General features: G+C 43.8%; 1 protein-coding gene across 1 annotated transcript in view; it reads left to right on the top strand.

Moving 5' to 3' along the window:
• Positions 1 to 204: 204 nt before the first annotated feature.
• zbtb46 (zinc finger and BTB domain containing 46) overlaps positions 205 to 13,105 on the top strand; it is a 92,845-nt gene continuing 79,944 nt past the window's right edge. Inside the window, exon 1 of the mRNA XM_086124590.1 lies at positions 205 to 456. The gene's annotated coding sequence lies outside the window, so the exon portion shown is untranslated. The remainder of the gene's footprint in view (positions 457 to 13,105) is intronic.

Raw genomic sequence — 13,105 nt, 5'->3', positions numbered from 1 at the left:
TGAGGAGGAGGAGGTGGAGGAGGATGCCTGCCCAGAGAAAGAAGACGTGCAGGGGAGAGTGAGAGAAAGAGGGACAGAGGTGAGGGGGAGGAAGAGAAAGTATAATGGGGGAGGGAGTGAAGGAGAGGAGATGAGGGGGTGGGGGAGGGGGAGGGGAGGCTCCTGATAGCAAGACACGGAAGAGCCGGGGAGGGAGAAGCTGGGAGAGCGAGAGAAAACGGGGCTGGGGAGTGCGAGAAAACACGGGGAATTACACTTGGCAGAAAAGACACGCATAGGAGAGGACTGAGCTTCCCGAGTGGACATCCCCCCCACCCCCCGCCCCGCTTCACTCATCATCCTCCCCGACCGTGTCGTGTCTCGGGGCTGTCACACCACGTTGGACTCGGAGGGAAGCGACATCGCCGTGCAGCTCGGAGCCCATTCAGAGCCCATTCAGAGTCCATGGGGTAACAGGTAGGTCTCACTTGCGCCTTCCTTACAAATACAAGCTTCTTCTTTTTTTTAATCGGCTTTCGAAGACTTAGCCACGCTGCGCGTCTGTGCATATTTTACTCAGTTTTTTTTTCTTTTTACGAGTTCCCGTGGCGTGTCCAGTTTCGAGTTGCAACTAATGACACTACGTCCACGATCATGCGTATGGATACCCGCCCGTGTGTTTATTTAGCTTTCATATAAATAGGAGTCGTATTACGATGGCTGCGCGGGGCTCGCCGTGACAGCCTCCCAAGAGTGAGCGGTGTGAAAGTACCTGTTCGGCAGCTGTCTGCCGCTTTGTGGAAATTGTCACACTCGTTGACACGCGTGGCGTATCGCACAATTGAACATGGAACACACTTGTCTGGCTTTGTTTGTGTTGACACGCCGCTCTCGTGAATTAACTTTTCAAACAGAAACTTGAGTTTTGGTGACAAAGAACAACTCGTTGGTGTGATCCTCGCAGCGAGCGACTGGTTACGGTTCAGGAGCACTTTTTAGCGGGGGCTGCAACGCTTTTGCAGCCGTCTGGAGAGCGGAAGACTGGGTCTGAACCCTCCTCCGTCTGGCCTCAGTTAACCTCCAAAGGGGGCTTCTTCTTTGTCCAGCTGAAATTTCTGCTGCGTCAACAGACCAAATTTGACTACCAGGAAATACATGATCACTTTTGACACCAGTGTTCGTGCCAAGGCGACTATTTTATATTATAAAATGTTACTGCACACCAACAAACCGGAGTAGCATAAGATGTCTCATCTCAGTTTCCTCACAGATGTGGGAAATGCGAGGCTGCTTCTTTGATCACCAAGAGGTTATTCTGTTGTATGAATGGCAACAGGTGATTGTTCCTTCTGCCATCTAGTGGAAATGCATTTCATTGTTTTGCCTATCACCATGTTGTGTGAAGCCAGCATAGCTGGATGAACAAAGATACATTGTTTGGAGAAAATAAATAAACCAAGTAGGGAGCTTGAAGACACACCTAAACAAACCTGCTTTAAAAAAAAAGTATTCTTTTTATTTATGTATTTATTTTAATTCCCGAGAAGTGATCATTTTGGAGATGTGAGGATTCTACTTGATGGCAGTGGAATGTACCTGTGGATGAACAAGCAAGGCACAGGGGAGTGTCTCCTTCAATGAAATGCAGGAGTGCCATCTGTAAATGGTGGCACATTTCCTCTTTGTATTAGGATTTAGTATCGCCACATCAATGTGGGGATGTTTCTTCCTTCATAAACGTGACATGATTGTGGTTCAGTAAAACAATGAGGGCTCTTAAAGTAAGACCCAAAAAATCGTTTCCCGATAAGAACAATAGGGCTCACAATTTTTCCTTTGCAGTGCTATGTAGGCGAGGAACATTTGCATAATGTGCAACAGAGAGTCTCAGACTCTTTTTTTTTTTTTGCGATTGTCCACTTCAGTAGCTTTTGGCCATGTCGCTTGGTGTGCGGTGGGGCTTACAGTAGATGTTGTCATCATTGACATACTGGTTCCTTGATGTTCTGGGTCCAGATCTCAGCTCTGGCCTTCCTGAGATGAGTTTGCATGTTCTTCTTGTCTTTTTGTGGGTTTTCTTGTGTTTTACTAAAAGGTGAGAATTATGCATACTAGCTTTTATTGATGACTCTTGCCTTTTCTTGTTAAAGTGTGAGTAGTTGTTGTCAATTTGTGCCCTGCGATTGACTGGTGACCAGTTTAGGCTCTGTCCTGCCTCTCCCCACAAAGTTGGCTGGGATCGACTGCAGCTCACTTGCGACCCAAATGAGGATAAGCCGTATGGACAATTCATGGTTGGATGCATGCAATATAATTCTAAATTGTATAGCCTCTTTATGTGTACAGTATTCACATTCTATCTCCATTCCTTATGCATCTATCAGATCTAGCTGTTAATGTTCGATGAACATGGAGCAAAGCCATTTCTGCTGAAAGGAAACCCTCTAAACGTCCAGGGCCCGCACAGCACAATTTGACAGTGACTAACTGGATTTTTGGATTAAAAGACTATCGGGTGATTTCCCAAATTGTCTTTAAGCCCGGATGGATTTGTGCAGTTGTTTTGACCTCCTCATGCCAGGTTAAGAGTTCCATCTTGAAACGATTAAGCCCTCCAAATTCCTTTATTCAGTTATTCAATTATCGTGTGATTATTATATTGCGTGCGCGTGTATGTTTGCGTCAGTTTTGCGTGGCACAAAAGTTTTTTTGTTGTCTGGCTTCTTGACACCACTTGTATTGACTTTCCCCAGTAATGCTTTGTACTTTCACCCCAGCAGCCCTATGCTTCCCCCTAAGGTGGTGTTTTGTGTTACCTCAACCTTTGTGAGTATGTGTGTGTGTGTGTGTAAAGCAATGCTCAAACCATTGACCAAGACGCCAGCAAGAAGGTGAGCGCAGGAGGCATGCGGGGGCGAGATCAACTGAAAGATGGAAAAAATATTAGCTGCGCGTTGCCTGTGAGATTAGAAAGGACTTTCCACTCGGGTTCTGTCTCATGACTGAGACTTCTTTCTAAAGATGATGACCTGAGATAAGATTTGAACACATCCTCTGCTTGCTTTTGGTTATCCAAATGCTGGTTGGACTGTGGTTAGACGTAAGCGCTGGTGGGTCTCTCGCGTTGAGAAAGCAATCCGACTTCAGCAAACGTCACAGTGACGTTTGACTGATGAGTTAACGACCGGAATGAAAAGAGACAAGCGACTTAGCAATCACATCTTGGGTTGGGCTTGCACCTGTAAGTTTTCATACATGCTCGGATATTTCACTCACAAAATCTACTTATTTTTCTGGGACAATAAAATCAATGAAGGGCAAATATTCTCCACTTGGTATTTGTTTCACTCACTGGTCTGTCTAGAAAACCTTCCTCATGTTTTCATTCTTGCTTACCAATAGGAGAGTGCAGTGAGGTCACTTTGTTGTTGTTGTTGTAAGGGCTTTTGGTTAACATGGAATTTTTACACACCGAGGTCACAAAACCTTCAAATGATTCGCCACACAGAAAGCCAACAAAAGGTTTCATTTGTATTTTTTTTTCTCACATTGATCGCATTACAGTACACTTTTATTCTTCTGCCCTACGCTGTGAACAAAGTAGATGACAGCAAAAGTTGTTTTTTTGTGAATAATCTGTTCCAAAAAGCATGACTAAAACACAAATCACTGCTGACTTTGGACACAGGGATGGGGGTTCAAATCCTGGTCATAGTGGGCACCCCACCTGTGAAAAATGTGTGGGTTGTGTCAAGAAGGACAACCGGTGCAAAAGCTGTGCAGAACATGTCATGCGCTTGAGTTTTTTTTTTTCTTTCTTAGAACATGTCGGTTGTAAAATAAGTCTTGTTTTTAACCACAGCTATACAGATAACCGGGTAACCCATTTCTTGTTTGCCTTAACTCATCAGAATGGCTACTTTTTACCCCTTGTTTTATCAAAGTCAAGACCCAAAGTACTGACTCAAATCCTCAACCTTAAGTGCTGGGTACAAATAACCCAGCATCGGCTCCGTCCCTTTTGGACCCAGCGCTGACCCAGTTTGGGTTCCTTTTGAAAAAGCAGTTTTAAGCGTGTTGCCGTTGTATGAAACGTGCAGACGGAACTCTTCAGACGGGACACTCGTCTCTCAAGGCGCCACTGTCTTTTGCTCACACACAGCCTCAATTGTGGATCATTCAAGGAAGATTCAGTTCAGACAAAGACGATATCGTCCTGAACACGTTTTACAAGCTTTGCCTACCATTAGACCTGTGCATTGAATATGCACACACATTCTAACGCAGTGGACAGCAATGCGGAGAGTTTGGTGCCTTGCTCATGGGCCCTGCAGCATTGAGTGCCTTATCGGTGAGCTGTTTGCAAGGGGGGCCTTTCAGTCCTATGCTTCCAGGCACACAATAAGTGGGGGAGGCACGGCGAGAAAACGAAGGGCCTGATTCGGGTGCCGTTTTGGAGGCTCGTGACGCTGCCCCCTCTCTGGTGATGCATGTGCTCGCCTGCCGGTGTGTAGGAGGTGCTCAGTGCCCCCGTGCAGGTTGTAGGCTGAAATGTGTGCTAGTTGTTTCGTGGGCTTCCATCCCCGGGACGCACTGTGCTTCCCCCCCCAGTGTGTACGTTTATATAGACGGTAACCACACAGCCTTTAATGACTGGAGAGAAATGGATAAAAGAGGTCAAACGCTCCATTAAGGCATGCACACTCTCTCTGCCGCTTTCCTCGTGGTGATAGTTTGTTAATTTGCACACCTGTCTGGCTAACATGACACCAAATTAACTGTTGGTACTCACTTTTGAAGATGATAAAAGAACCCGAAGGTGCTGTGTCTCATTCTTGCATTTCTCACTACTGTGAGACTCACACCGATGCACGGCCGGTTATGGTTCGCGGGGACCCACGCGGATGTCTCCTTAAATTTTTTTAGATTAACTGCCTCCGTCGCACATTGTGAATACAGGTGCTCTTAATCCTGGTGGGGAGTCAGTGGGGGATGTGTGTGGAGCAGCTGTCATCTCTGTCCATCTATCTAGCGCTATCTAGCGAGCTCATCTCCCTGACCCCCAATTAGAAACAGGTGAGTTTGATGCCTCCTCAACAGGAACAACCCCCAGTTCATACACACACACACACACACACATGTGTGCTTGTATTTCACAGCGATGTGAACACTTACAAGTATGCACCTGGCTGTCCACCAGAGCTGTTTTTGTCTTTGTTCTTGGTCATTACGTTTTCAATTAGGAAATCAATTTTGAATGGGTTTGCTTAGTCCCCCCCCCATTACTTAAAAATAAGAAAATGGAAGCATATTTGTTGTGTTTTGTAAAGCTGCATTGCTTCAGAAATGTAGCTGTGACTAATTAAATGCTTGTATGAATGAATTAATCACCTCCTTGTAAAATTGAAATTTAAAAAAAGAAATAAAATCTAAATAACTAACGATCAATTGAACTTGACGGTACCGACAAGGGACACATGATATCGGTCAGCATCAGTTCAGGTTTATTATGATTTATATTGAACTTCTTCCCACATGCTGCACCGATTGTCCTTGAATGGCCCACAATGTTGGACGTACATGCAGAGATGCACACGGATAAACTCCTAGTCATTCATTAATGAGTGACTTAAGAGTCTCCAGCATTGTGCAGAAAGATGATCAGCCAGACTTGTGCAGAATATGTAAGGTTAGTCTTCTAGACGATGCTGAAAGACTCAGAGAAAAAAAAGTGTGTATATATACAGTATATGTGCTTGTTCGTTGATATTTTTCAAGTGAATGAATTTGTCTTTTATACACACAGCATGAGCATTTGATGAGAAATTGAGCGGCTTGGAGCAAATACGTCTTCAGAAATGGTCCTCTAGCCTCAGGCTGCGGCTGGTGCCAGATTTCCATATCAAAGCTCAGGTATGAGACAGAGAGACGTAGTGAATGAGGGCGAGAACACCGAGCCAGAGGCTGATGAAAACAAAAGTGCTTTTGTCTTTTTATGTTGTTGTTGTTGTTTTAAGCATCTCATATTTAATTCTGTGTGTCCATACTGTTCATCTTAATCAACACTCCTCTGGTTAAAATTCGCTCAAGTCGTGACAGAATTCACAAGTTTTGTCTGCTCACTGCCATCATCATGTGAGAAGTGCCAGGACAGCTTTCTGCTTCTAGAACACATCTGACCTGAGCACTGGTGCCAATCCTTTGTTATACAGTATGTATATTAAAAAAAAAAGACCAAAAAAAAAGAAATTACTGTAATTGTCCTGTGTATGCGTGCAATGTCTGTTGTTGAAATGTCACTCTAGTAATTTTGTGAGTGATTCATTCTTTGAAGCATTACTACTAAATACATATAAAACACCAGTGGGGGTGATAACAAAACACGACCAATTTTTGTTGTGCATCCCTACTCACGGGCAAATAGTCTTTATCTTATGCAAAGACTAATGTTGGTACCATACTGATGAACAGAGAGAGGGGTATTTTTTATAAAGTATAATAGTATATATAGAGTGGAATTTTCCTCATTAGAAAACACCTTACAGTTGACCTCCGCATTCTTGGCGGAATTTGTTTTGAAATTATTTACATAAAAAAAAAATATTTAGCTTTCTGTTCTGTCCCCCCCCCCCCCCCCAATTCCCCCCATTTTGTGGAAAATTTACACTGAATGTTTACCAGCCCTTTTTTTTAAAGAGTTTTTTCATTTTTATTGTTAAAATGTCCTTGAATTTTTTTTTCTCTCCGATGGATTTGAATGTGTTTCAATTGTACGCAGCTTTCGCGCTCCGACTTGATGGTGACACTCATGAATGGATGGACTCTGTTTGGCGCTGTTGAACATTATCCGGCTTTGCAGAGTTTAGTAATCCAGTTGTGAACTGGAGCGCTAAAGTGCCACTAACAAGACCTGTTTAACATTCCCCCGCCTGCTCACCATACAATTATTCCACTTGGCTGCTATTAACATGTACAGTAGGACTTGGCTTTTAATTGGCCTGATATGACTAATGCCAGATCAACTCGGATTTGCTAATTAGTTTTTGCTTTAAAAGTGCCATCAGGACATGAAATATTCATTGATGTGAGGTAGAGCGAGGACTGTGGGTGGAATTGTGGGATATTAGCGCTATAGGCGGGCTGCTCCAGTGTGCCCGGAGAAGAGATTGAACCTTCGCCGGCTTGTTGTGGTCGCTTATTCATACTTTGGGTGAGGTGTTAGTGTTTCGTCACACGCCCACACACCACCTCCATTCAAAGCATTTCAAGGCCACATCTTCTCCACCAGTCCCCACCTACGTACTCTCTCCATCTCTCCAGCTGCCCCAATGGTTTTTTTTTCAACTCACATCTTCAGCAACATCTGCACTATTATCCTGTAGTGCGGCGTGAGATTTTGGACATTACTCTTCTCACTTTCTTACGGTGTCTGTGACGTTCCTTGTCCACCCTTGGTGTTGTGATGGGGTCCCTCACATTTGTCACATCTTGTTTTTACAGATGAAACATCCACCTTGGGAAGCTTGAAATCTGTTTGTTGCCTCGGCAGAGTTGAATGAAGCTCCGCTCCCTTGACTGGCCTTCAGAGTCGGGGGGCTTTGGGGTGGTGGGGTAAGAGTGGGTGCACATCTAAGCTACATTTGTGCTCGTCAAATGTTTGATTCGTTTTTCTGTCAACATATCATTCACTAATGAGTCACTTGTACCAAAACATGCAAAAGAGCATAGTACCCTGGGGTGCGTCTCTCTCTCTCTCACTCTCTCACTTATCCAGAAGCTATGGCTGTCATTGTAGGTAAGCTAAACCTACAATTTAACTTTAGAAGAGTTGCATGTGTGGAGTGTGAGATTCCTGGGCATCCAGTTTTCCATCACACTATGGATGGCTTACAAGTTATGTTACTCCAGATGTAGTTGTGCTTACCTGGTTTCTTATTCGCACCATGACTGCCGTGGCAAATTAGTCATATATAGGCTAGGGCTGCTCCAGAGTCATACGCTGCGTGTCTTCAATCTCTCCTTACTCCAACATGCCTGATTCAATTGATCATAATCATTTCAGGCTTTGACAGAGCTTGCTGATGAGCTGATCGTTTGACTCAGGTGTGTTGCACGATAGAGAGATCGAAAACAGGCAGGATATGGCTCTCAGGGAGCCATACCCCTGATATAGGCTAATCATCATTTCTAGCCTCTAAAATCAAATTATAAAACCACATTGTAAAAGAGCAACATGGTTTTCCACAAGATTTGGTGTTAGGTCCCAACTCATGTCTACTTTGTTTGAATGATATTTGTACCGTCTCTGATATTTAGAAACATTTACAGATGACGCTCATTTGTTGTGCTCAGAGGAGGACATGAAAGAATGACTGATAACCACGGAGAGGGAATTGATAATGCTCCAGCAATGGTTTGTAAGAAATAAGTTAATAAAAGCGAACCTCAACTCATGGTGTTTGGTGGTAGAACGGGCGATAGTGAATTGAAATGGATCTGAAATCCAAAGTGTACATGTAGTGAAATTCTGCAGTGTAACTCTAGATGATGTTGGAAACATGCTTATAAAATGTATGAAACTGTGGCTTAGTGTTAACAGTTTTCTTCTCGGCTCACCTTTTGGTTGCTTCCCCTCACACCGGCCCCCGTCCTCTCCGTGCCCTCTACTCCTTCCCACTCATCCTCCTCCAGTACTGTTCCCACTCCTCCATCTTCCATCTCTCCTCCTCCTGCAGCACCGCCACCCTACTGTAAGTGGGCCAGGTGCCTCCTGTGGCCTCCCCTACTCTATTTCTCATTTTTACCCTATGTCTCCTCTGTTTCACATTTTCACCCTCTTCCTGTTCCCTTTCTCATTTGTATCCCTCCTTCTGACCCAAGATCACATTTATACAGGACATCCTGTTAGTGCAACAGTTACTAAGCGGGGACACCTTGCAGGATCGCGATCTGCTGTCTTTGGCCCCATAAACCAAATGAATTGAAATGCAAAAGGTCAAGCTAGGTCTGCAATGAGTTGAAGAAGGGGAACATAGTGAGCACAGGGTAAACTGCATACAAAGCAAATGCATATAAATTTTGCAACCCCCCGCCCCCCAAAAAAAACAAACGAAAAAAACCCTCGCAAATGCAAAGTTAGACAAAATATTGATTATAGCATGAAACAGAAAAAACATCTCGAGCCTCTTGTGACGCAACTGGGAATGAATCTAATACTACTTTTCGGGCTCTTGGCTGTGCTCAATTTTAGCGTGCAGACCCCCAAATTTCACGATGTGGCAACTGAAAATTATTGTCAAAGTCTGCTCGACGCTAAAAACAATATTGGTAATAAGTATTGAAACTTGGTGCAAAATCCTCCTCAAGCGTATACAGTACACTATTTGCTTGGTTCCATTCATTTGAATGAGAGCCGCAGCCGAAGCTCCCGTGGTGGTCGCCCGGCCCGGTCCGTTGTGGCACCGCCCCGGGGGTGGAGAACGAGGACACCGGTGAGTGAGGACGACCAAGCTGTCCCTTTTCCTTTTTAATTCTACTTTGCCCCTCACTGTTGGACATTATAATTGCCTGGACTTAATTGTCACTGGATTACGGTACAAATTGACCAATTCTAGCGACTTTTCACCACGCTTTCAACATCCTGGAGGAGAACATTCCATTTACAGTGTTCCCTCGCTGCTTTGGGGTTCATTTTTTGCGGATTCACTCTATTGCAGATTTTCAATTGTGACCATAACTTTATCTATCGCAAGTTTAACCTCAAAATTTGGTGGTTTTCCTGCTATTCCTGCTGGTGGTTTTCTTTCTGACTTCCGGGTTGAGTGAACGCTGGCGCGTTTGGCTGCCGCTGCTCAACCCGTGTTGTTTTGTGTTTTTTGTTATTGTAAAGTGTTTTGGGTGTCTTGAAAGGCGATTATAAAGAAAATGTATTATTATTATTATTATTATTATTATTATTTTTCTTCCTTCTAAGTGGATGAACATTAGGGTCACGTTTTGGTAATTTAATCTGACTCGAGCAGAGCGCGCTCCCCTCCTATTAGTTTCCCGACGGAGCCTATGTTCGAAACCAATCAGCAGCTCATGCTTAAACTGTTTCCATCCGGACTGCCTGGCGCACTGAAGCACCGTGTTCCCATTTGGAGCACGTGTACTTAGGCACTGTGTCTTTGGCGCACTCTGGATAACCGAACGGCACTTCTGAACAATGTTCTGTTTGGAAACTCAGAACGTTATCGAAATGTGTCGAGTTGGATAAGCCGCACAGTAAAAAGCTGCGTTCAGAAATTGTGAGCGCAGCGCGCTCAGCCACCGACAGCACGACAAGGACATCGGCAAATGACTATGTTCAAGTTTTTGTTCAATTTGTCTTAAAACAACGTACAGGAACCAGACTAGAATCCCACAATTAATTTTAGCCAAAGGTTACAATCCTGGTGGATAAATGTGTCTTTCAAGTCCTTGTTGATGTTACGATACAAAGCAAAAGTTGCCATGACTACCGGTACTTCCAGCGGCAGTGCTTCTTCTTTTTAAAAGAAGAGAGAAGAGCGAAGAAAATGACGACAATGAAGAGGAAGAAGAAGCAGTAGCAACATGAGCGAGCCTCATGGCCACTAACTTTGGTTTTGAACAACAACAAAAAGGCTTTCATTCAGGATGGATTAATTTACCAGGATTGTACCTGTGACTAAAATGCACAGCAGGATTCTAGTTACGGTATGCCAAGTTGAGGATAGAAATAAAAACTTTTACGTAGTTGTGAGCCAATGTTCCGTCATACTCGTCCACTGTCGAGGTCACAAAGCATGCTCCTCTCACAGCCTGCAGTTTGCCATTTATTCTTCATTTTGCATTTATAGAAGTTACATTTATTTTGTGTAGTATATTTAGATGGGCGGGGAGGTTGGGGTGGTTCGTAACGTCATAATAAAGGAGTAAAGTGTAAATCCATCCATCCGTCCATTTTCTAATCCGCTCATCCTCACAAGGGTCGCAGGGGACACCCTGAACCTGTTGCCAGCCAATCGCAGGGCACACATAGACAAACAACCATCCGTGCTCACACTCATGCCTAGGGACAATTCACAGTGTTCCAATAACCTGCCGCGCATATTTTTGGAATGTGGGAGGAAACCAGAGTACCCGGAGAAAACCCATGCAAACGCCACACAGAAGGCCCATAGAAGAATCGAACCCTGCACCTCTGCACGGTGAGGCCGACACGCTAACCAGTTGACCACCAGGCCGCCCATAAAGTGTAAGGAAAAAAAAGAAAATAAACATTTAAAATTTAAAATATAAAAATAAGAAAAAAATGTCGACCTCTATTTGGCGGCTATTCGCTCTTTGCATGGGGGCAAGCTTGGAACTCATCAATGTGAAATGTGAGGGAACAATTAGGGCCGATTCACAACATAAAACGTGGCATAAATCCATTTCACCAATTCTTACAAACTAGGCCTAATTTTCTTCATGTCATAAATTTCTATTCAATGATATGCTCTATTTTGATGAATAGGTGGTTTGACTTTTTTTCTTTTTGATAACATACCGACAGCGTGTAACGTGTTATGATCTCAGGTTTTGGACAAGTGTGATGCCGGTTTTTGTGGCTGTGTAAATGTCTGATGTTGCTCACTGTGGTCCAAGCGAAGATCAGGGAGTTTGTTTGAGTGCTTGGACGCATGGAAAATTCTAAGGAACAATGCGAGCCACTCAACCTTCGCTGACGAGCCTCTCTACCTCCAATGCCAGATCCATAACACACAAAACGGGTCGAGTGGAACAACAACTCCTAGGAAATGACTATGTTCGGGACTGTTTCATTTGATTTATCATAGAAACCAAACCACGTGCTCAGATGCCCGACGCTTCAGTGCAAGGACAAACGAAGCAGCAACGGCACAAAGTGAAGTTTCAACGCCAGATTATGATGTCCAATATGCGCTGACAGCAACTAACGACAACTTTATTGCACGCTTGCGATCCTAGCGAGGATTAAGTGGTTCAGAAAATAGATGGATGGCCAACAGTCGCTGTGATACTGCTCTGTGTCCTACTGTCAAAATAGTAATTAACATTTGGCCACGGCAACAACGGTGAGTGATAGTTTTAATCATTTGTTTTTAGTTTGGTCCTTCAAAATGTCTTCACATGAAAATGGCCAGTAGCACTAAAATGTTTGGGGCCCTGATTTCATGTAAAACTATTTGTGTGCAAAGTGCATTGTCGAAATGTCACTGCTAAGTAAATTATAATTTTGTTGAGTGATTCATTTTTGAACCATGAATATGAAATATATTTAAAACACTTTCCCATGCGCAGTCCCGTCGGAATATTCCTGACAGAAATATACAACTAAGAACATTCAGATCGATTTGTCAGGAAATAACAAACAACTCTGTAGTGTGATGTCGTCCAAATATTTTGTGCAACCATCGTTTGCGCTGGTGCAACCAAGAAAAAAAATGTTGGGGGCATGGAATGGATGAAACAACCCAGACACTTCATGTGTTAGCACTAGTGTCAATGCTAAATGCTAAAATGATCAGATCACATTTATCTTTTTCGCATTTGTAAGGCTGACTTCCTTTAGCCCTTTATAGCTGCCTCGAAGGTTTTTGCTGTCTCTCTGTGGAGTTTCCATGTTCTCTGTGTGCTTGCCTGGGCTTTCTCGTGTGGCTTCCTTCCACATTCCGAAATTTGCATGTTAAGGTCCATTGAAGACTCTCGTCTAAATTGCCCATAGGTTTGAAAATGAGTGTGAATGAATGTTTGTTCATATATGCCCTGTAAATGACTAGCGACCGGTCCAAGGTGCAGCCCCCCCCCTCACGCCTCAAAATGAACCCGAATGAGAGGTATCGAAAATCGATTGATTGCATCGTTCTGCTTTAAAAGCTGGAAATACCTTCATTGGCAGAATGTACAACTGTGCTTGTTCTCTTTATGGGTATCTAATCTAAATGAATGTGCAGTCTTTGTCTGTCAATGGGGATTCTGTAAAATACAGATCACTCATTGTTTCTGGAACTCTTTTTGTCACTTCAGTTCCTGTTAAGAAGCCACACGCGAACAGAAGTGAAAAAGTCCACATCCCCTTTTCACCGGCAAGGGGCAAATT

Source organism: Hippocampus guttulatus, chromosome 1, assembly GCF_054856545.1.
Source record: "Hippocampus guttulatus isolate MCC_2025c chromosome 1, RoL_Hgut_1.0, whole genome shotgun sequence".
NCBI classification, from domain to species: Eukaryota; Metazoa; Chordata; class Actinopteri; order Syngnathiformes; family Syngnathidae; genus Hippocampus; species Hippocampus guttulatus.
Note: the sequence above shows the minus strand (reverse complement) of the source record. Positions and strands in the feature narration are given on the sequence as shown.